The sequence below is a fragment of the Canis aureus genome, chromosome 8 (genome assembly GCF_053574225.1).
Source record: "Canis aureus isolate CA01 chromosome 8, VMU_Caureus_v.1.0, whole genome shotgun sequence".
Classification (NCBI taxonomy): domain Eukaryota; kingdom Metazoa; phylum Chordata; class Mammalia; order Carnivora; family Canidae; genus Canis; species Canis aureus.
The window spans coordinates 48,727,403-48,749,763 of NC_135618.1; the positions used below are offsets into that span (position 1 = coordinate 48,727,403).

At 37.3% G+C, this 22,361-nt stretch overlaps 1 protein-coding gene across 8 annotated transcripts in view; it reads left to right on the plus strand.

Moving 5' to 3' along the window:
• The window catches only part of MRTFB (myocardin related transcription factor B), a 210,150-nt gene that overhangs the window by 16,973 nt on the left and 170,816 nt on the right, over positions 1-22,361 (plus strand). The window contains exon 3 of one of the 8 annotated variants that reach the window (XM_077906691.1): positions 7,512-7,673. The exons of the other annotated variants lie outside the window; for them this stretch is intronic. The gene's annotated coding sequence lies outside the window, so the exon portion shown is untranslated. The remainder of the gene's footprint in view (positions 1-7,511; positions 7,674-22,361) is intronic. 8 annotated transcript variants of the gene reach the window in all.

A 22,361-nucleotide genomic window follows, 5' to 3' on the forward strand; every position in this document is an offset into this window, starting at 1 on the left:
ATCAAATAAAAGTTACTTAAGGTCTCCCACAAAACAGGCACCAACTGTATCATTGTCCTCCCGTTTGTTCTTTGACTTAATCAAAAGCCAATTAAAATTAATCTTTCTCTCTCTCTATAAAATGCATCTTCTTGTAATATAGATTGTGTTTCATGTGGGTGCTTTGCTTTTCATTCCAAGTTAAGATTGTTGAGGCTGGGACCAAGTATGTTTTATCTGTCAGCTTACATCTAGCAACTAGTGTGACCCTTGGCACGTATATGGCAGACCGTCAAATTGTTTTTGAAGGAAGTAATGATTGATGTATATTGGTATTGTTAAGTTAGAACTAAGGTTTAAGTGAGATGTGCCTTAAATTTTAATTAAGAAATTTAAATTCTTGAAGAAGAAAACCAGTATCTGTGACTCTTAAAGGCGCCCAAATCTAGACATACATAATTGTAGTGACACTTGCTACAGTAACATTTTGTGACATTTTTTTGGACTATTGGTTTAGACTATATCCCATTTATTTTCAGAATCACATATATTGCTGTGTTTTAGATCTGCTTTGTGTTTTTGGGTTTTTTTTTTTATCATTGCTATTAAAGGCAAAGTAAGTATGTAGGTAAGATACTAGATCTTAATTCAAGAATCTTGGGATATTTGGTATTATAGACTTGGGAATATTTTTCAGTTATGTGTTTTGAAGACAAGAATAAAGTGAATACCCCATAATATATATTAAATTATAATGGAGAGAAATTGAGTTATTTTTTAATTGTATGGTTCAGCATTTATTAAAAATAGAAGTAGAGAAATAAATTGCCAGCCATTGAGAAGAATGTATAAATCTTTGTCCAGTATCCTGCTTTTCTGACTCCTAAACCAGTTTTTCACAGCCAAAATAAACAGCAGATGGAACAAGCACTTAATAGATTTAAGCAATGTTGTAGACTTTTGTTTCATATGTTTTGTTTCCACTGGAATGGAATATGGGATTCTAAAGAATGCATGAACTAATTTTAATTAGTATTTTAGCAGCAGTTATTTGCATGTAAAAAATGTTAAATTGATTAAATAATCCCCTAGCAATTTTTATTTGTACTTTAATTTTCCTAGCAACCCCTTACTAAAATAGTACAAAGTTAAATCTAGGCAGACCTGAAAGGAAATTATTGAGTCTTCATTAGTGGGGTCTAAATTAGTGCGATTTCCTGGACTTTTCCATTGGTTATTTTATTATGGCTAATGGTATAACCTTGTATTTGTTTTCTAAAATAACCAAAGTTCTGGGTTCTTGAAACTGTTTTCTGTGGTAGTATAGGAATTTGCTTATATGGTAGCTTTCACTTCACCAATGAGTTGATTTCTTTAATCACATGCTTTAAAACCCTAATTCTAAAAATACTGCTGAAAAGTGAGGAATTACTAGTAGTAGTTAAACCAAAATCTTAATTAAAATTAAGACTTTATCATTTATTTCTCCTCGTAGCTGCATTTGTAAAAATTGTTATGCTGTATTTAAACAGATTCTAAGACATTCTTACGTATGGGTTGGATTTTGTGCATTTGTAACAATTTCTTCCTATTTTAGGCATAAAGCTTAAAGTTTAGACTGGCAGTATAAGTGCTTATTTGATTGGAAAGTTGGAAAGAGGAGAAGCTCTGTCTTCATATCCAGAATTTGTGGTGGTAGAAGACTCAGATGAACTGGTTTCATGATCAGGGGAGAGTATGGAACTGGAGAAAGAGTGGAAAGACATTTCTAAGTGCTTATAGGCAGCATGGATCCCTAGTAAGCACCCTGGGCTTGCTTCTGCAGTGTGCATACCTGAGTGGTCTCTCACAAAGGCATTATTATTACTTGTGTGAGATAAAGAGGGGTGGAGAGCGGTAGCTTTGGGCCTCACGTTCCAAAGTGAGCATAAGGCTTGGAGAAACTCCCTAGGGAAAAATCTCCAGCCTCTGACCCTTCTATCCTCCTTGAGGAATTTCCTTCTTTGCTGACCCTGGGAGCTTTGCCTTGCATTGGGTATGATAGAAATTTGTCTGGAGCTGGGCAGAGGGCATCTGACTCTTGTCCATTACTGCAGTGTCCAGATACCGTGATTGAGTAGATTTCCAGCATGGGAGTATGGCTGTCACATCATAGCCATGATGTGGTGTGGTGACAAATACGGGAGTTCCATGGAAGCTTTGTCTTCATGCCTGTTTGGTTTGTTTGGAGAGGACACAGAGTTCATGGTGAGGGTTGTGTTTGTGTACGTTAAACCCAGTAAGTTTTGTTTTAAATAGATTTCAGTCTCTTCTAATGTGACAAAGTTTTTCAGTCTGAATGTTCTAGCAGCCGTCGCTCAAAGAGTAATTGCTGTCAGTGGGAAAGGATATCCTCCTACGTCTTTTCTGGAGTGCTTGAAACCATCCGACTTCCTCTTTCTTTTACCTTAAGAACTGATTACTGACACTTGGGAATTATAATCAGATTGCATCAATCTTTACAGAAAGGTTACCAATTATTGCACTGAAAAATAGGCATTTCTCTCTAATAGTAAGTGTTCCTCTTGGTGTGTGTCTCTCAGTTCAGTACTTTTAACTATCTTTCAGGTGAATGAATGCTTTGTGTCATGCCCTCATTTAATACATTTAAAACAGACTTTTACTGATGGCTTTCTTACTTTCAGTTCTATTGAAGCAGATAATTAATATATCTTCATAGGATCTTTTGGTTGTTTAGATGTCCTTGAGATAGAAAAAGGGTGGCTGATGTCAATTACTTCTACCATGATATGAACTTTAAAATGAGCATTTGCCATGAAGAGTTGAGCACGGTGAGGATTTGCATCTTGAGCTGTTGGCATGCCCTCATTTTGTCCTTTTAACTTAACTCGGAAGATAGATGCAGTCATCCAGTTTTAGAGCATAGAATGCCTTAGTTATGAAAGTTGGTCTTGGGTACTCAGCTAGTATGTTAAAAAACAAACCTAAGCAATGACTTGAATTCATATCTGTGTGGCTCCAAAGTCTATGTTCTTTTCATACATACACCAACAGAGAAAGGGGTCCTGCAATTGTTAGAATGTTTCATTATTATAGATACTTAAAATCCCTGACAAGTGAAGTCCAAGCTACTTTATGACCACTATCACCATCATTCTCACCATCCTCTTTATTTCTAACGTTCTTCAGCATCCACTGATGAAGTGAGGAGCCTGCCAGGGTGTCTGGCTCACTGTGTTCAATACAACATAGGCTTGTTTAATTTAGCAGTGCTCGGAGATGAAAGGTTCATGACGGCCAAGTACAAACAGACCTTCTGTGGGATGTTAATTTTGTTACAGGAGGGAATGCTTGTTTTTCATTTTTTCATGAGTTAAAAAGGACTTTGACTTGTTTAAATCTGTGTAATCAAAGGGAAGCGAGCAGTGCGCTAAACATTTTTTTTTTTTTAATTCAGTCTTCAGTTAATTCCATATTATACCTGCCAGTGAATTGCAAATAGTGTGTTCTTTTGTTCTTTGCTCTTTTTACTTTGGATTGGATTTTATGGTTGGTTGCTGTGGGAATTTAGTGGTAGGAAAATAAATAATTTCCTCCTCTGAACAGATTGTGTGTCTTTTACAACAGGTTATCCTGTAGTAGGCAGAGTGATTCAGTAAGGCCCCTGTACAGAGATGTCACTGTATGATTGTGCAGTCACTTTTTTAAAAAATAATAGCTCTATTGAGATATAATTCAGATACTGTAAATTTCAGCTGGTACATTTAAAGCCCACAATTTAATGAACTTAGTATATTCAGTGCTGAGCACCGAACCTCCCTATCTAATTCCAGAAAACTTTGATCACTCCAGAAAGAATGCCCATCCCCATTAGCAGTCTCTCTTCATTCTTCCCTCCCTCCAGCCCCTGGCAACCACTAAGCTGCTCTCTGTGTCTATGGATTTGCCTGTTCAGGGTATATCATATGAATGCAGCAATACAGCATGTGGCCCTTCGTGTCTGGCTTCTTTCACTTAGCAGGTTTCTCAGGTCCATCTATGCTGTGGCATGCGTCAGAATTTCATTCCTTTCTGTGGTTAAGTAATATTCTATTGCCTGACTAAGCCATATTTTGTGTATTCATCCATTGATGGACATTTGGGTGTTTTCCATGTTTTGGCTATTACGAATAATACCACTGTGACCATTCAAGTACAAGATTTTGGGCAGACTTATCTTGGATGCAGACATAGGAGTGGAGTTGCTGGGTCCTATGGTAACTCTGTGTTTAACTTTTTCTTTTTTTAAGATTTTATTTTTATTTATTTATTCATGAGAGACAGAGAGAGAGAGAGAGAGAGAGAGAGGCAGAGACACAGGCAGAGGGAGAAGCAGGCTCCATGCGGGGAACCTGATGTGGGATTCAATCCTGGGTCTCCAGGATCACGCCCTGGGCTGAAAGCAGTGCTAAACCGCCGAGCCACTGGGGCTGCCTTGTGTTTAACTTTTTCTAAAATGTTTTCCAAAGTGACTGTCCCATTTTACATTCTCATCGGCAATATTGGAGGATTTCAGTTTCTTCACACCCTGCCCCACACTTTATTTTCTGTTGTTGTTGTTTTCTTAGTAGCTATCCTAGTAAGTGTGAAGTGGTATCTTCTGTGATTCTAATTTGCATTGCCCTAATGACTCATGATGTGGAACATCTTTTCATATGCTTGTTGGTCACTTGTGTATCTTTTTTTTTTTTAATAAGATTTTATTTATTTATTCATGAGAGACAGAGAGAGACAGAGACACAGGCAGAGAGAGAAGCAGGCTCCATGTGGTGAGCCTGATGCGGGACTCAATCCCGAGACCCTGGATCACACCCTGGGCCAAAAGTAGATGCTCAACCGCTGAGCCACCCAGGTGGCCCATTTGTGTATCTTTTTTAAGAGAAATACCTATTCAGATTCTTTTTCCATTTAAAAAATTAGGTTATCTTTTTATTTTTGAATTGTAAGAGTTCTTTACATATTCTGGATACATACACACACACACACTCATATTCTTATCAGAAATGCAAATTGTAGTTTTCCTCCCATCCCATGGATTGTCTTTTCACTTTCTTGTTCTTTGAGGCAAAAAGTTTTAAATTTTGATTAATCAGATTTATTTTTCTTTTGCATGTGTGATCTTTTCTCTGAAGTTTTTTAGAAGTTACAAGTCAGAACTTATTTCTAGGCATCTCTCATGCAAAAAATTGATACAAAATCGTCAACTAGTTAACTATACAGTGGGTTAGAGGCATTAAACATCTTTTGTATTTTCACATATTTTTATCTAATTCAATATGAAGACCAGGTTTCCTAACCTAACACCTAAATGCACCCTCTCCGCCACCTTTTTTTTTTTTCTCCACCACCTTTTATTTTTTATTTTTTATTTTTATTTTTTTTTCCACCACCTTTTAATTAAAAAGTTTCCTTTCAGGGTTCTGCACAGCTCAGAATGCATGCATTATTTTATGAACATTTATAAGTGTTTCATATGCACTGAGCACTTTACTGGGCTCAGGGAGCCAGAGGTGAGAAGACTTGGCTCCATCCTCAAGGATAAGAGCACAGGTGCCATGTGAGGGGTGTCCACTGAGGACGGTGGAGGAATACAGAAAGGAGGAGGGAGGACTTCTTTCCATCTGGCTGAGAACACCTCATGGAGGAGAAGACTTGTGCCCTGTCTACAAAGATGGTTAAGTGATCAGTACTTTTCTCTTCTGGTTACTTGCTGCTGTGTGTGCCATGTGACCTAGCACCAGATTTTGGATAGCAGCCATACTTAGGATTCTTGATATAATAAAATGTAGATGTAGATGTGATAGCTTGATGCCTAGAAGTGAGCCTAAACAAAACTATTTGTCTTGAATTTCTTCAGATTCCCAAAATTCTCAGATAGGAAAATGTCCTACTTATTAATTAGTTCAGCATGATGTGTATATGTGCGTGTATGTGTCTTTGTCTCTCTAAGCTGAAGCCTGTGTAATTCCATATAGTCAGGCATAAAACATGAGGCAGGGAATAACGGTTGCTTGGCTGGAGAAGAAGATTGATTATAGACAGTTGGGTGTATCCTGTTGAGGAATTTAGATTTTGTCCAAATCGAGGAGAGCATTAAAGTGTCTAGCATGGGAAAGGTCTCTGGTGTCATCCCGATGACTGTATTGGGGGTGCTGGATGCAAGGGAAGGATGGGGACAGAAGACCCACTAAACTGTTAAGTGGGTCCAGGTGGGAGTTGATGAGGACCTGAACGAGGGCATTTGTGGTAGAATTTAGGTAAGTCCTAGGCTGGAAGTATTTAGGTGCTCTTAGGAATCCTGGCTACAGGTAGCAGAAACCCTGCTCAAACTATATTAAATTACAAGGGGGAATTCATTGGGAAGTTCCTGGAGAAGATCCAAAAGGAATGAAGCACTGCAGAAACCAGGACAAGCTCAGGGACCTGAAGGGTTGAGAGTGGTCCTCATTATCACAGGGACTCTGGCCCCTATGTCTCTTGCCTCCAGTTTCTCCGCAGGACATGGGCTATCCTCACACTCTTCAAGAAGAAAGAGCTTCTCCCTCTCAGTTTTAGTTTTTAAAATCCCAGGGCTCTCTTGGCCTTGGATTTTAGGCCTCCACGGAAGGGGTCTCTGTTGGAACTTTCTATCACCACACATTGGGAGTTCCCAGAAGTAGGGAAAGGTGGTTCTGGGCAGAGCCAACCATGCACATCTAGTCTGGGGATCTAGGCAGGACCCAGAGATTAAGGAGATCCAAAGAGGAAGGAAGGGTCAGGAATGCCTCCCAAGTTTGTGGCTTTGGTAAGCTGCGACGGCACCATTTCTATCCCCTGCTTGTTCAGGGGGTGAGCAGACCAGAGTGCATGGGGTAAACCAAGTTCAGTGTTAGACTAATTTAGAGGTACTAGTCTAGACTGGTACAGAGGGCTAATCACAATTTGTGTGTTATATATTTTTATGATTATTTAATTGATTTGGCTTCCTTCACAATTAGAAGCCCTGTGAAGACAGGACTGTCTCTTTTCTTTGCTATGAATCTCCAGAGCCTACCATAATGTACTTGGCATGTAGTAGGTATGTAGTAAATATCTGTATGAATGAATAGATTCAGGTGAACATATCCAGCAGGCACTGGATGGACAGTTTGGGTCTCAGATGAGGACAGGAAATACAGATTTGGGGGGGGTATCAGTGTAGGGCTAGATGGTAGACCAGCCTTGAGAGTTATCCTTATTGGCTAGGAGACTTTTATGAAAGCTCAGATACTGTGTAGACCTGTAATTTTCATGTCTGTGTAATAAAATTGTGCCCTTTTTTTTTTCCTTTGCCCTGCCTAGTATTTAAAGCCAGTAATTTATATTGATAATCCTACCAATAATTTTTTTAAAATTCTGTGACAGATTAGAATTAGATTTGTGACAGATAGGGAAATAAAGGTGATAAAGACAGAGATTCTATTTCCTTTTAAGAATAACTGACTCATAGGATGAAATCTTGGATATGATTTCAGATCACTCCTGTAAACTCTCAAAAAAGATGTTTATAAAACACTTGGAACAATACAGATTGTACTAAGAAAATGTGCTTTGATCAACTCTGGAGATACAAAGCAGGGAGCTTAATAAATCAAGTCCTATTTGTGAATGGAAAGGACTGGAAGTTCACCTTAAAAGTAAGAATTCAGTTCACATCAACTTTAAATTTTATATTCTGGATAGCAGATGTTAACTTAGTTTCATCTTTTGTATAAAAAGAAAATGAATTGCAGATTTCACATCTTGGCATCTTGAAATCTGACTCCTGATTCCTATCTCTTAATAACCATTGGAACACTAGTTTAAAAATGGAATTTGACTTTGGTTTTTTACCCTTTAATTTTGAGGTGAGTGTGCTTCTAGCTGTCTTCCCTCTGTATTCAGCTACCACTCATAGCTTAAATATGCCATAATTTTTATTATTTAAGTATTAGAAAAACATAGTCATATTTATATAAAGTAGTAATACTATGTTCTCATTTAGGAGAGGTGGTTCGTTTCATTTTAAGGCCTAAATACAATTGTATTACTTTTGTAGGCTGAACACCCCCTTCTTATCACTCCACCATATATCAAGATATTATATTAGTGTCTTTATTGCCTAGATTTTTCTCTCCATCCCCATCCCCCACAGTAGAGATATGAGCATTTTTACTTACGTACTTTTTCCCCAAAGAACTTCACTAAAGTTGCCTGACTATGAATGCAGGTCAGCACCTTCTAGCAAGTTGTAATTTACTAGAACGTTTCTAAGAACTTAAGTAGTTTATAGCATCTCAGTTTTTTGTTTTTTTTAAGATTTTATCTATTTATTCATGAGAGACGCACAGAGGCAGAGACACAGGCAGAGGGAGAAGCAGGCTCCCTGTGGGATGCATAATGTGGGACTTGATCCCAGGACCCTGGGATCACGAGTGAGCTGAAGGCAGATGTTCAATCACTGAGCCACCCAGGTGCCCTAGCATCTCAGTTTTTAAAATTACTGTTTATATATAAAGAATAAGCACTTGAAACTAGAGTTTCAAGAAATACCTAATATGCTAAGACTTTGTGTATTCTGAATTTTACTGAACCTGTTCAAAGACAGGCAAAGACCACATTTTGGATTTTACTGATGAGGAGACCAGTATTATGGGTTTGACTTCCTATATAAGTTATTAACTACATTGAAAGTTATTACATGGAAAAATCTCTTTATTGAGACCCTAGACCCCTGCAAATCGTTTCCCTTTTGAAATCAGTTTACAGGGCCAAAATAAAAGAATGTCTATTTCTGGAGGTATACCCTTTACCAGCTCCTGGGGAGAAGTAGTTAAAAGGCATCTGATATTATATTATCCTGTATTCTGAAATAATTTTATTCTTTAAGAGGTAGCAAGCTTTATTCTTTACTATTTAATTCTACAAAGATAACATCATTCAAAAATAGAAAAATTCACAGCCTAGATGTCCAGCAGGGAGTAAGCATCTCTTAGAGACAGTGGGAAACTCATGGTCCTGAAGGTAGAAGCCTGCATCCCTTCTGTAGTTGGTCTCTGGGCTTGTCAGAGTCTTTCCTCTATTACATCACCTGAATGACAAGATCGCTTTCTCAGGTACAGGATTTCCACTCATTTACTCATTTAATTTTGGATTTTCCGATGACTGATAAATATAATTCAAAAAGTAGCATTAAATAATGGGGCAGGGGGAAAATCTAAACATCCTTTCCCTACCTAGATTTAGTCTAATTAGGAGAAAAATTTGTCTGACTTATGGAAAGTATAAAACAATTGAAGTGCACTTCTGAGTGTGTGTAGAATTGAGGTGACTATGTTGCCTAGTGGTTACAAAGACTCTGTAAAGTGGTTCAATGCAATTTATACGTATTCTGTATGTAAATAGACTCTTCTAAAATGTTTCAGTTGTAGTTTCTGTAGTTTAAGTAGCTGAGAAATCTTATTATGCTCTCTACTAAATAGTCTTGCTTAATAGAACACAGAAGCTACTCAACTGGTTCTTGTTCTATGTTAGTGAAGTCTGAATTTAAGGGAGTTTTACTGTACACTTCAAAGATAGCAAAATAGTGTACAGAAATTCTGTAAAGGGTGAGAGTGTGTTTTGTAGACTTCTTTTATTATCCATGTATTATCCATGAAACCCCAGTAGTATATGAAATAGGTTATTTTCAGAAGGCTGTGAAAGACCAGACTAGTGCCTCCCAGGGGCTCCAGGATTACCATTTGAAACTGCTGTTCCTTGTTGTCATTAATGAAATGCTGAATCCTGGAAGGAGTGAAGAATGTACCTTATTTGTCATAACTTTATACTGTATTACTTGATCATATGATAAACACTGATAGGATTTTAAGTCAGAATTGTTTTCAGTATTTAACACTACTCTGCACATGATCGGGAGCAGTAATCAGTCTTGTCTTCTTACAGAAGAGACCATGCCCGACTTTGCAAAGTTATGATTACTAAGGGGTCTGAAAGCCAAAACGTGGGAGACAGATTGTTGTGTACACCTGGTCCTATCACAACATTGCTTGTCTTCCTTGTTAAGGCAGACAGTCCAATTAACCCCGCTGAGACTAAAGAAATACCAAGTGCTCATGGGTTAGATGGGTCCACATTCTCAGCCAAGTGTGGTCACCCTTGGGGCCTGGCTTGGGAGACTCGGTGCTGATAGGTTCAAGATCTCCTTTGAGCTATTAGTAATGGGAAATAGCTCTGTGACCTTGGGCAATTTGTTAAAGTCCTTCACACTCTGCCTCACTGTACGGCGCTCCATCAGAGCACTGTTGTGAGGGGGAGTGGAAGTGTGGCATGTCAGTGTTGGCATGGTGCCTGGCACTTTATAGATTGCTGATAGATGTTAGGCCATGGGACAGCATTTTCCTCCCGAAGGAAATGTAGGGTAAGAATTGACAGTGGAGAAGTCTTGAAAAAATACAGATTTGGGTGTCAGTTTGAATTCCACTCAAACTGCAGTAGGTACCATTTCAACATTTTAGTGAAAGTAACTGTTGGAGGTGAGATGGAAAAGTTCTGCGACTGCGTGCTACTGACCAGCAGTTGAGGGTGTCTACTTTTTGATACTTAATATGTTACCTAAAACAGACCATTTTTATTTTTTAAAAATCTGAAAAACAAAACAAAACAAAATGGTAAAATAACTGAATACTGGTTTGTTTTTTTTAAACCTTTTGTTTTAATGGTTGTTGTTTCTCAATGGGAATAAGAATATTTACAAAGATGCTTGCAGTACCCATGATCTGTAATGTTGTGGTTCCAGAATATTTAGAAGATTAGCAGTGTTTAATGTGGATGTGAATTTGGGTATGATGTGTTTAGAACATGTGACAAGGAATCATTATGTCAGTCAAAATTCACTAAAAGCTTATCGTTTAGTAAAATTGTTCCTTTGAGAATATGAACATGACAGTTCAGAAGCAACCTGAAAATTTTAAGGAAAGGAATAACAGTTTCTAATGTATGTGAAGCATAGTGTCATCAGCCGTTGTCTCTAACAAGGGATATTCGTTAATTTTTATGTCTATTGCATGAGTTTATTGGATTCTTTTATGGAAATAGCCTAAAAGATAATACCATTGCAGGAGGAAAAAAGGGAGAATAAAAGGTTTTCAAATGGATAGCCTTGATAAGCTGTAAAGTAGCCTATATTTATGGCAAGAGATGCTGACCTATTGAGTTTTATTTGTGATGAAAAAATAAGCGTACACCTTCTATCAGATGTGATTGCTATCCTTGGTCCAGTTAGCATAGACTTCTCTAAAATTGACAATAAAGAATACACTATTGCATGGGGTGTTTGTTGTCCTTGATACGAACAGTTAGAGAATTAAAGTTTCCTAGTTATGTTTCTTACATAAATCGTTTTGGATCTGTCTACTTAAGTTTAATAATAATTATTATTATTGAAGAATAATTGACATATGATGTTGCATGAGTTTTAGGTGTTCCACATATTAATTCAACAGTTCAGTGTATTACTCATTGCTCATCATCACAAGTATAGTCACCATCTGTCTTCATACAGTGTTATTACAATATTATTGACTGTAATCCCTATACGGTACTTTTCATCTCCGTGGCCTATTTATTTTATAACTGGAAGTTTGTGCCTCTTAATCCCTTTTACCTATTTCACCCATATCCACATCTTTCTATATTTCCAAGCTGGCAAGACCTTCTGTAGCTGACAGGCTTTCCTCTTCTAGCTAAAAGTACTTTGAGGAGTACTTTTTGAATATTCGTCCTGAATTCACTTAGGTTTCAAGAGGTACCTTCATTCTGGAATTCCAGGCTGTCAGCATATAATTCTTTAATCATCTCATCAATAGCATTATTATCTTAACTGTGTAGAAGGATCAGCCTGTGTCCATAATGTTCTTTAGTTGTGTTACTTAAATGCAGTGACTAAAACTTTACAGATTATTCCCAGAGTAGATGCAGAATGGCTCTGTAATTTGGTAGTGACCATTCTGCGTGAAATCCAGCATTGGAAACAATGCCAGACAGAGTACATGTGTAATAAATGTTTATTGAATTAATGAATTGCTCTAGGGTGGCTTGGGGTTATAATTGTTTCAGTATTAAGTGACCAGCCGTCAGTACTGGTAGTTTAGCTAAATGTTTGGGCTTCATTTGAAGCCAGTGAACAGACCACTGTGCAATCCAGGGAGACCAGTTTGTTCACTTTTCCATCCAATAGTAATTTTACAGTGCTGTTTATATAGAGGAAAGGTCAAAAGAAAAGGTGTGCTTGAAGCAGTTGCATCAATTGCTTTGCTACAATGAAAGATTTTTAGTATGCGATGAAAAAAGGATAATTTAAAATGGATATTATAAAGTTTAGGCTGTTGTTTTTTTCCAGCTTTATTGAGGCATAATTGACAATGCAACACATGGCCCAGGTTTATTTTTTTTTTATTTTTTATTTTTTTACATGGCCCAGGTTTAAAATGTACAGTGTAATAGTTCTGACACACGTGTACATCTTTGAAACCATCACCACAATAAGAATGGAAATATCCATTAACTCCAAAAGTGTCTTCGTACCCCTTTGTCACCCACCCTCCCTCATACTCTTTTGTCCCTATCTCCAGGCAGCCTCTGATCTGCGTTTGTCGTTATAGTTTGCCTATTGTAGGGTTTCACAGAAGTGAATTTTTAATAGTATGTACTCTTTTTAGTGTGTCTTTCTTCACTCAGCATAATCATTTTGAGATTCAGTCATATCGTTGAGTGTATCAATAATTGCTGAGAGACATAGATATCTGTGATTTATATTTCTCTTCACTGTTGATGGCCATTTGGATAATTCCAGTTTCTGGCTATTACAAATAAAACCTATCAGAATGTTCATATGCAAATCTTTGTGTGGACATAGACTTTCTTTCCCCGTAGGCAAATACCTAGGAGTGGGATGGCTGGATCATATGGTAGGTGTATGTTTAACTTTTTTAAAATTGCTGAATTATTTTTCATATTATTGTATCCTTTTATGTACCCTACCAGCCACGCATGAGAGTTCCAGTTGTTCCACATCTCTGTCATAGATGGTGTGGTCAGTCTTTTTAATTTTAGCCATTCTAGAAAGCCTGGAGTGGTTTCTTATTGTGCCTTAAATTTGTATTTTCCAGATGACCATTGATGTGTTGAGCATATTTTCATCTGTTTATTTGCCATTTTTCTCTGAAATGTCAAGCCTTTCATTCATTTATTGAATTGTTTATTATTACTGAGTTTTGAGAGTTCTTTATATATTGGATACAGATTCTTTTTCAGATATATGATCTGTAAATATTTTCTATCAGTCTGACTTGTCTTTTAATTCTCTTACCAGTGTCTTTCAAAGAGCAGACATTTTTTATTTTGGTAAAGTTCAGTTTATCAATTTGTTCTTTTATGGATTATGCTTTTTGTATCATATTTAATAAATCTTTACCTAATCCTAGGTCATTGAGATTATTTCCCATGTTTTCTTATAGGTGTTTTATAGTTTTTGGCTTTACATTTAGGTATATGATCCATTTTGACTTAACTTTTTGCATGTGGTACAAGGTGTAGATCAGAGTTCATGCTTTTTGCATGTGGATATCTAGTTGTTCTGGTACCATTTGTTTAAACGACCATTCTCTGTTTACTGAGTTTTCTTTATACCTTTGCCAAAATCATTAGTCTATATATGTGGGTCTATTTGGGACCCTCTGCTTCAGTGATCTATTTGTCTGTCTTTATGCTAGTACCACACTGTCTTAATCACTATAGCTTTATAATAAGTTTTGAAATTTGGTAGTGTTAGTTCTCCAATCTTCAAAATTTTTTTGGCTATTCCACATGTTTTGCATATGCCTATGAAGTTTAGAATCAGCAGTTTATACAAAACAGCCTACTGAGATTTTGTTTGGGATTATACTGAATCTGTATTATCAATTGGAAGAAAATGACTTCTTAACAATACTGGGTCTTCCAACCCATGAACATATTATTTCTCTTGTTTATGTCTTTAATTTCTTTTGACATTTTATTTTATTTATTTTTTATTTTATTTTATTTTATTTTATTTTATTTTATTTTATTTTATTTTATTTTATTTTATGATAGTTACAGAGAGAGAGAGAGAGAGGCAGAGACACAGGCAGAGGGAGAAGCAGGCTCCATGCACCGGGAGCCCGACGTGGGATTCGATCCCGGGTCTCCAGGATCGCGCCCTGGGCCAAAGACAGGTGCCAAACCGCTGCGCCACCCAGGGATCCCTTGACAACATTATAAATACAGAGTTTACACATCTTTTGTCAGATTTATCCCTAAGTATTTCATATATTTTTGACATTATTATAAGCAGTAGTCTTAAAAATTTCAATATAGGGGATGCCTGGGTGGCTCAGTGGTTGAGTGTCTTTCTTCAGCTCACAGCATTATCCTGGAGTCCTGGGATAGAGTCCCACATAGGGCTTCCTGCATGGAGCCTGCTTCTCCCTCTGCCTGTGTCTCTGCCTCTCTCTCTGTGTCTCTGCCTCTCTCTCTGTGTCTCTCATGAATAAATAAATAAAATCTTAAAAAAATTTTTTTTCTTTTTTTTTTTAATTTATTTTTTATTGGTGTTCAATTTACTAACATACAGAATAACCCCCAGTGCCCATCACCCATTCACTCCCACCCCCCAAAAAAATTTTTTTTCAATATAAAGTTTTTTGTTACTAGGATAGAAATACAATTCAGTTTTGTTTATAAATCTTATATCCTGCAACTTTGCTAAACTCACTAGTTCTGAGCTTTTTTTGTGAAGTCCATTGGATTTTTCCACATAAATAACAATATCGTATTTGAATAAAGACCATTTTATTTCTTTTTTTTTCTAACATGGATGCCTGTTACTTCTTTTTCTTATTGCACTAATCAGAACCTCTACTATAATACTGGATCGAAGAAATGAAAGTAGACATCCTTTGTCTTAGCAGTCATTCAATCTTTCACTATTAATTGTGATGTTAGCAGTAATTTTTTGTGGATTCCCTTTATCGAGTTGAGTAAATTCTCTACTGTTCTTGGTTTGCTAAGAATTTTTATCAAGAATGGCTTTTGGTGTTGGAGAGGATGTGGAGAAAGGGGAACGCTCTTGCACTGTTGGTGGGAATGTGAACTGGTGCAGCCACTCTGGAAAACTGTGTGGAGGTTCCTCAAAGAGTTAAAAATAGATCTGCCCTACGACCCAGCAATTGCACTGCTGGGCATTTACCCCAAAGATACAGATGCAATGAAACGCTGGGACACCTGCACCCCGATGTTTATAGCAGCAATGTCCAAATAGCCAAACTGTGGAAGGAGCCTCGGTGTCCATCGAAAGATGAATGGATAAAGAAGATGTGGTCTATGTATACAATGGAATATTACTCAGCTATTAGAAATGACAAATACCCACCATTTGCTTCGACGTGGATGGAACTGGAGGGTATTATGCTGAGTGAAGTGAGTCAGTCGGAGAGGGACAAACATTATATGGTCTCATTCATTTGGGGAATATAAAAAATAGTGAAAGGGAAATGAGTGGGAAATGTCAGACGGAACATGAGACACTCCTAACTCTGGGAAACGAACTAGGGGTGGTGGAAGGGGAGGTGGGCGGGGGTTGGGGGTGACTGGGTGACAGGCACTGAGGGGGGCACTTGATGGGATGAGCACTGGGTGTTTTTCTATGTGTTGGCAATTTGAACACCAATAAAAAATAAATTTATATTTAAAAAAAATAAAAATAAAATTGGGATTGCAAAAAAAATGGCTTTTGGATTTTGTTAGATTCTTTTCTGCATTTACTCGGAGGATCATATGGTTTGTTTGTTTGGTGAATTACTTTTAGCATATTTTGACAGTAAACAAGCCTTGGAGTAAATGATGAATATATTATTTTCATATATATTGTTGAATTTGACTTGCTAAATTTTGTTTAGAATTTTTAAGTGTATGTTCTTGATGGACATAATAGCTTCTTCTAATATCTCTGTCTAGTACCACATTAATATTGGCCTCATAGGATAATTGGAAAGAGCGGGGGGGGGGTGACTTGGTGACGGGCACTGAGGGGGGCACTTGATTGGATGAGCACTGGTGTTATGCTATATGTTGGCAAATTGAACTCCAATTAAAAAAAATATGTAAAAAAAAAATAAAGACTGAACTTAAACCCCCCCCCAAAAAAAAAAACAAAAGAATAAGTTGGGAAGTGTTTCTTCCTGTTCAATTTTCAGAAAGAATTTGTGTAGAATTGGTACTATTTTTTCCTTTATTGTTTGTTAGAATCACCAATAAGGCCATCTGGATCCAGACTTTTCTTCGAGGGAAGATTTTAAACTACAAGTTCAGTTTTAAAAATAGATCTATGACTATTCAGGGTATTTATTTCTTTTTGAGTGGGTTTTTTTTTTTTTTGAGTGGGTTTTTTTGTACTTTGTATCTTTCAAAGAATTTATTTCATCTATGTTGTTGAATTTACTACATAAAGGTTTTCATGATACTTGTTATCTTTTTCATATCTGTGGAATCTATGGTGATATCACCCCTCGCATTCCTGATACCAGTCATTTGTATCTTCTCTCTTTTTTCCTGAGCAGTCCAGTAGGAAGTTTGTTGATTTTTTTTTTTTTTTTACCCTCTTGAAGGACCAACTTTTGATTTCCTTCACTTTTTTTTTATTTCATTGTTTTCCTGCTCTGATCATTATTTCCTTTCTTCCGCTTACTCTCTGTAATTTTAATTATTTTTTCTTTTGTTAAATTTTTCTAATTTTATACAGTATGGTTCCATTAAGGTCTTCCTTTAAACTGTTTCCTCCCCAAGGCAAATGAGGATGCTGAGGCTCAGAAAGGTTAAGGGAGTCAGAGTTAATATGTGTAACTTTTTATCTGTTGTCTTACAGTGTCATAAATGCTATGACAGAAGCAAGTAAGAGTGCGGAGAGAGCTTAGCCTGTAAAGAGTGGGATAAGAGGGCCTCTTTGGAGAATTTGATGACTAAGAGATCTTATTTTATTGAAGTCTAGGATAAATTTATGACACCAAATCCAAAGTATTAGTTCCTAAAGTTTATATTGCATTGGCTGCAGATCTTGTTTTCAGTATTCTGCAAAATGAGTTAGAATATTCTAGGAGTAAGTCTGCATACAGTGAATGTTCCCTTGGATTTAATTGATAAACCTGCTTTTTATTTCCATTAAGACTGTTTGCAGTGGTCATAGTAACTTTAGCTGTAACGGTAGTGGCAGGTGTTGCTGACAGGATTCCTGTTGAATAGGAGGAAAATCTGGGGGGTGGAATGTGGGGGAATTGTTATAAAGATTTACATCAGTATCTTGTTGCAAACAGTTTCAGTAAGGAGTATTTCTCTAATTATTCCTTAATACATTATAACTTCAAAAACATTTTATCACTAACAAGGCTTAATTCTAGAATTATTTTATAAGTAGAGTGAAACCAGCACAATGTAGTAACATCTTCTCAGTGTTTGTATAGAAGGTTGATTTTCTCTCCAATCTGAATCAAGGTTCTTACTATATTTAGGGATTTTGAAAAATACATAGCAGCTGTTTGCTGGGACTACTAGTATAGCAGGTAGTTAGCTCTAGGGAAGAAACAAAAGAGAAAGAAATAGAGGAGTTATTTTCAAATGGCCATGAGGGCAAAGTGTTATTACATGTATTATTTTAGTTTCTCTTAAAAAGATGGGGAGGGGGACAACGTGAATCTGAGCCTTTTAAAAAAGAATGTATAGCTGAAAGAGCAAGCTTCATCTTTAACAGTTTGCTTCTCAAAATTATTTTTTTTAAGAGGAAAAATCAGCAATGGGATTAAATTGCAATGTCTAGTTTGTAATGGTGCCAGGACCATAACCCAGATTTTTGAATCAGAAAAAAAGGATCCTAGACCTGCCTCCCTCCCTGACACTCTGTGTAACTGGGAGTTTAGCCTAAAGATACTTTTCCTCTGGTTGTGGTTTAAATGAGAAAATGTATGAGTTATCACTTAGTAAATGTTTAATGCTATTTGACTAGGGAGCCATTTTCCCTTGCTCAAGGACTCAAGGAAATAATTAGAGTCACATGCACATAAGAATCTACTTAACCTAGAGCTTTTTTTTTCCCCAAAGTGACTCCAACCTCATCCACTTCATCTGCTTTTAGGATTATATATGTTTTTCTAATTAAACAAATGCAGCTGAACTTTCATGCATTTATAATGGCTTAAAAACCTTTTAGCTCTTCGGTTTTATTTGGTCTCAAACTTTGTAACAAGGTGTCCAGCAAACAGTATGTCCAAAAACAAATGTTGCTTCTTATCCTGTTATAAGTTCTTAGATTTGTAACAACATTCCCACAGCATGTACCTGTACACTTTTCCCTCTCATGAGGCGTACCTTGGAATGTGCATTTTCCTCTATCTGTGGGCTTTAGCTTCTAGGTTAGAGGAGGATAGTGAGGTGGAGAATATTGGGTGATAAAACGTCTTGGAGTAGAGAGATCATTTGCTTACCAACTCCCTCTGCCTGGAATACCCCCACCCCCACCCCCAATCCTTTCCCTATCTTGTTCTTTAAGATTTAGCTCCTTTGCCAGTCTTCCTGCCCAGTTGTGTTAAAGAACTATCTTCCTCCCCATAACATCTTGTTCTCGTCTAATACTTTTTACCACACTATGTTGTAGCTCTGTTTTCTCATCTGTTTTCCTAACAAAGTCGGGGAATTGGTCTTATTCATCCCCGTATCCTAAGCACCCAGCAAAATGACTGATTAACAAGGTGCTCAGGGAAATTGTGTTGTATAGGAATCCTTGAGTTTGATGGATCATGTTCAGAGAATAAGAACCTATTGCTTATGAGGCCCCTGAGTGCCTCAGTCAGTTAAAGCATCCAGCTCTGAATTTCGGCTCAGGTCATGATCTCAGGGTCATGAAATTGAGCCCCTTTAGGCTCTACACTGGGTATGGAGCCTGCTTGGGGATTCTGTCTCTCCCTCCACCCCCGACCCCCCAGTGCTCGCATGCCCTCTTTCTTCTCTCAAAAAAAAAAAAAAAAAAAAAGAAAGAAAGAAAGAAAAGAAAAAAGTATGCTGTTTATCTAACAAAGGTGTTTCCTCTTCATTTTCCAGCCTCACCTCATGTTTCCTCTCCTCTCTTCTTTTCCAGTCGCTCTCTCTTTTCATTTAGGGAATATTTGAGCTGGAAGCATGAGCTGAGGGGTTTTCTTTGTGTTATTGACACCCTTTGTGCTATTACTCAATGCTTATTAGGTCCATGGACTTTTGTGGAACCCTGGTATACTCCCTGGAGTCCCATTTTCACTGCTGCATCAGAATGGGGTGTTAACGGTAATGTAGCTACACTTCTCAGGGCACACAGGCCAGTTGGCTACAAATACAGTCCACTTTTAATGCCTTCACAAAGCCAGTCCAGCAAAACTGCAGTAAATTAGGTGCTGAAAATGAAATGATGGAAATGGAAGGAGTAGCAGTTTTAAAGACGCGACAGGCCCCTGCTTCCCCTTCTGTTCAGCAGAAGACCATAGAGCTAAAAGCCCTGCTACAGTGAGGTGGTGCTTCACATCCCTGCGGGAGAAGTTCTGGCAGGTGTCTGGATGCCAAGGTGTACACACTATGGCTTGCTACTGGAAGAAAAATTAATAAAATGACATGATGATGTAACATATGTATTAATGTATAATCTATGTAGTTAATGGATGACAGTGTCTTTTCAGAGGCTGCTCTTGAACCAGAGAGGAAAAAATCTTACAGAAGACAAACTACAAATGAAATTTGACATGGTATAGAGTAGAGAATGTTGAGGTATGAGATCCTGAACCAAAGTTTAGCTCAAAAGACTGAACATTATCTATTCACATAGGAATGACAGTAAAGGGATAAATTGTTTGAATGTCTGGGCCAAGCATATGTTCTCATTCTGTTCACCATTTTTTAGAGTTTTCTGTAGAGACTTCAGACAGCCACGTGACATGGTCTCCTAACTTATTTCTGAAATTCGTGGTCCTCAGATGCTGCTCACAAGCAGCAGAGACACTGATGAGTAAACATGCTAAGTGAAACTCGTGAAGTGGATTGATGTCTGTATATTTTGCACTTGGCAGGACAGCATAGTGCATTTCTGTTAGTCTATTCATGTAGCTGAATCTTGCCTTTTAAATGGATCAGTAAATCTCGGTGTTATTAGAAGGCTTCATTGTTTAAATTGTTGAACTTTCATCTGTAAACCAAAGAGCATCCTGTTCAGAGTAAAGAATCAAAAACCGAAGAAGTGAATATTGTTTCTGTTAATATACAATTATTTCCAGTAGTAAAATTTGAGAAAGATAGGCTTTTATTTTTTTTTAAAGATTTTATTTATTACAGAGAGAGAGAACAAGCCAGGGGTGCAGCAGGCAGAAGGAGAGGGAGAAGCAGGGTCCCCACTAAGCAGGGAGCCTGACACAGGGCTTGATCCCAGGACCCTGAGATCATGGCTTGAGCTGCAGGGAGATACTCAACCAACTGAGCCACCCAGGTGCCCCAAGAAAGACAGGCTTTTATTTTATTTTTTTATTTTTTGGGGTTTTAAAAAATATTTTATTTATTCATGAGAGACACAGAGAGAGAGGCAGAGACACAGGCAGAAGGAGAAAAAAGTATTTTAAGCTAAACTTTGAAAGACACTAAATTTCAGATGAGATCTTTTCCTTTAGGATTTAATCAACTCCCATTCACTGGATAGTTTTTTGAGGTAGGATGTGTGATCACCATCTATGTTTCTTTGGCATCCATACTGAAGAAACTGTAGCTGACTACATAGTTAGTATAGTTAGCCTATCTATCAGGTATATTTACATTTCTATTTTGTTATCCTTATAAAAACTTAAGGCTGTCAGAGTATCACCAGTGCTTTTTATAGGTCTAATAATTAGAGGTGGAGGGAGTGAGTGGAAGGGAGGAAACCAACCATTAAAAAAAAAAAAAAGAAAAATGTGAACTAATGCCCAGAAATTGAAACTTTTTTTAAAATTGTGGAAATCAGCAAACTTTCAGAAAGCAAGCACTCTAATTAGAAATGAAAAGTTGAACCAATTTTTCCTTTCTTTTGAGTTAAAATTACTGAACTGACAAGGTCTTGAGAAGTTTTTTTTTTATTCATGAGAGACACAGAAAGAGAGAGAGAGGCAGAGACACAGGCACAGGGAGAAGCAGGCTCCATGCAGGGAGCCCGACGTGGGACTCGATCCTGGATCTCCAGGATCATGCCCTGGGCTGAAGGCGGCGCTAAACCACTGAGCCACCAGGGCTGCTGAGAAGTTGTTTTATACCACTTCCTTGCTGATTTAGTCCATATTTTAAATTAGTCTACAGAGGTCTCTTCTAATCTCTTATAGAATTGTCCATGACATCTTTTATAAAAAGGCAGTTATCAGAAAAAAGTGATATTTACTTTAAAAATGAAATGTTACAATTTTCCCTTTTGCTCTGTCAGAGTCTGAAATATAGCTCTGGCCTAATTAGAAAACAATACTGTTTCTTATAGATTTTTAGATTTGCAAAGTAATAAGATGCTGTCCTTTTATTAATCGAAACGATAGCCTAGTTAGGTTTGAAGAAATAAGTTTTGCTTTGGCGTTAATGGTGAAGTTAGAGTGTTCTTAGAGAGGAAGTTACAGAGAGTTAAACGCTGTCATTCTGTCTCTTCATACTAAGAACAAAAGCAAATGATTGTGAAGTATTTCAGTGGGTTGAACCTTAAGTTAGAGCTTGCCTTTGCCAGTATTATAAGAAGCACTTTGCCTAGTTGCTATGGAAATAAATTTAAATTAATGAGTTGAAAGTTACGATGTCGATCTTGATACAAATTTGCTGTGAAAAATAGGTGTTGGAAACTAAGAATCTTAATGCTGCTACTCCTACAACTATTGCAATGACAGACATCAACCATGCACTTGTGTGGTGGATACCTTGTTAGAGACCAGAGTATACAGATGAAAAGACAGAGTTCTCAGCCTCTAGGAGCTCAGATTCTCATGGGCACATAATCAGACACAGGGACGAGTGCGGGGCCTTTGATAGAGTGTTGACCTGTACGAGGTGCAATGGGAGTGAGCTGAAAAGTTATTTTGAAGCATTTCTTTTTAAATTGCTATCCATCTTCTTAGCCATATTGTTAGGAAATACATTGGGGATCTTCAATATTTGAATCCATGAGCCAGTTGAGTATACTTTGCAGTTAGTCTGTCAGCTGACCCACTTGACTGTATAACTGAGGTTACAAACCTCTCCAAACCCCAGGAGGGTTAAAAGAG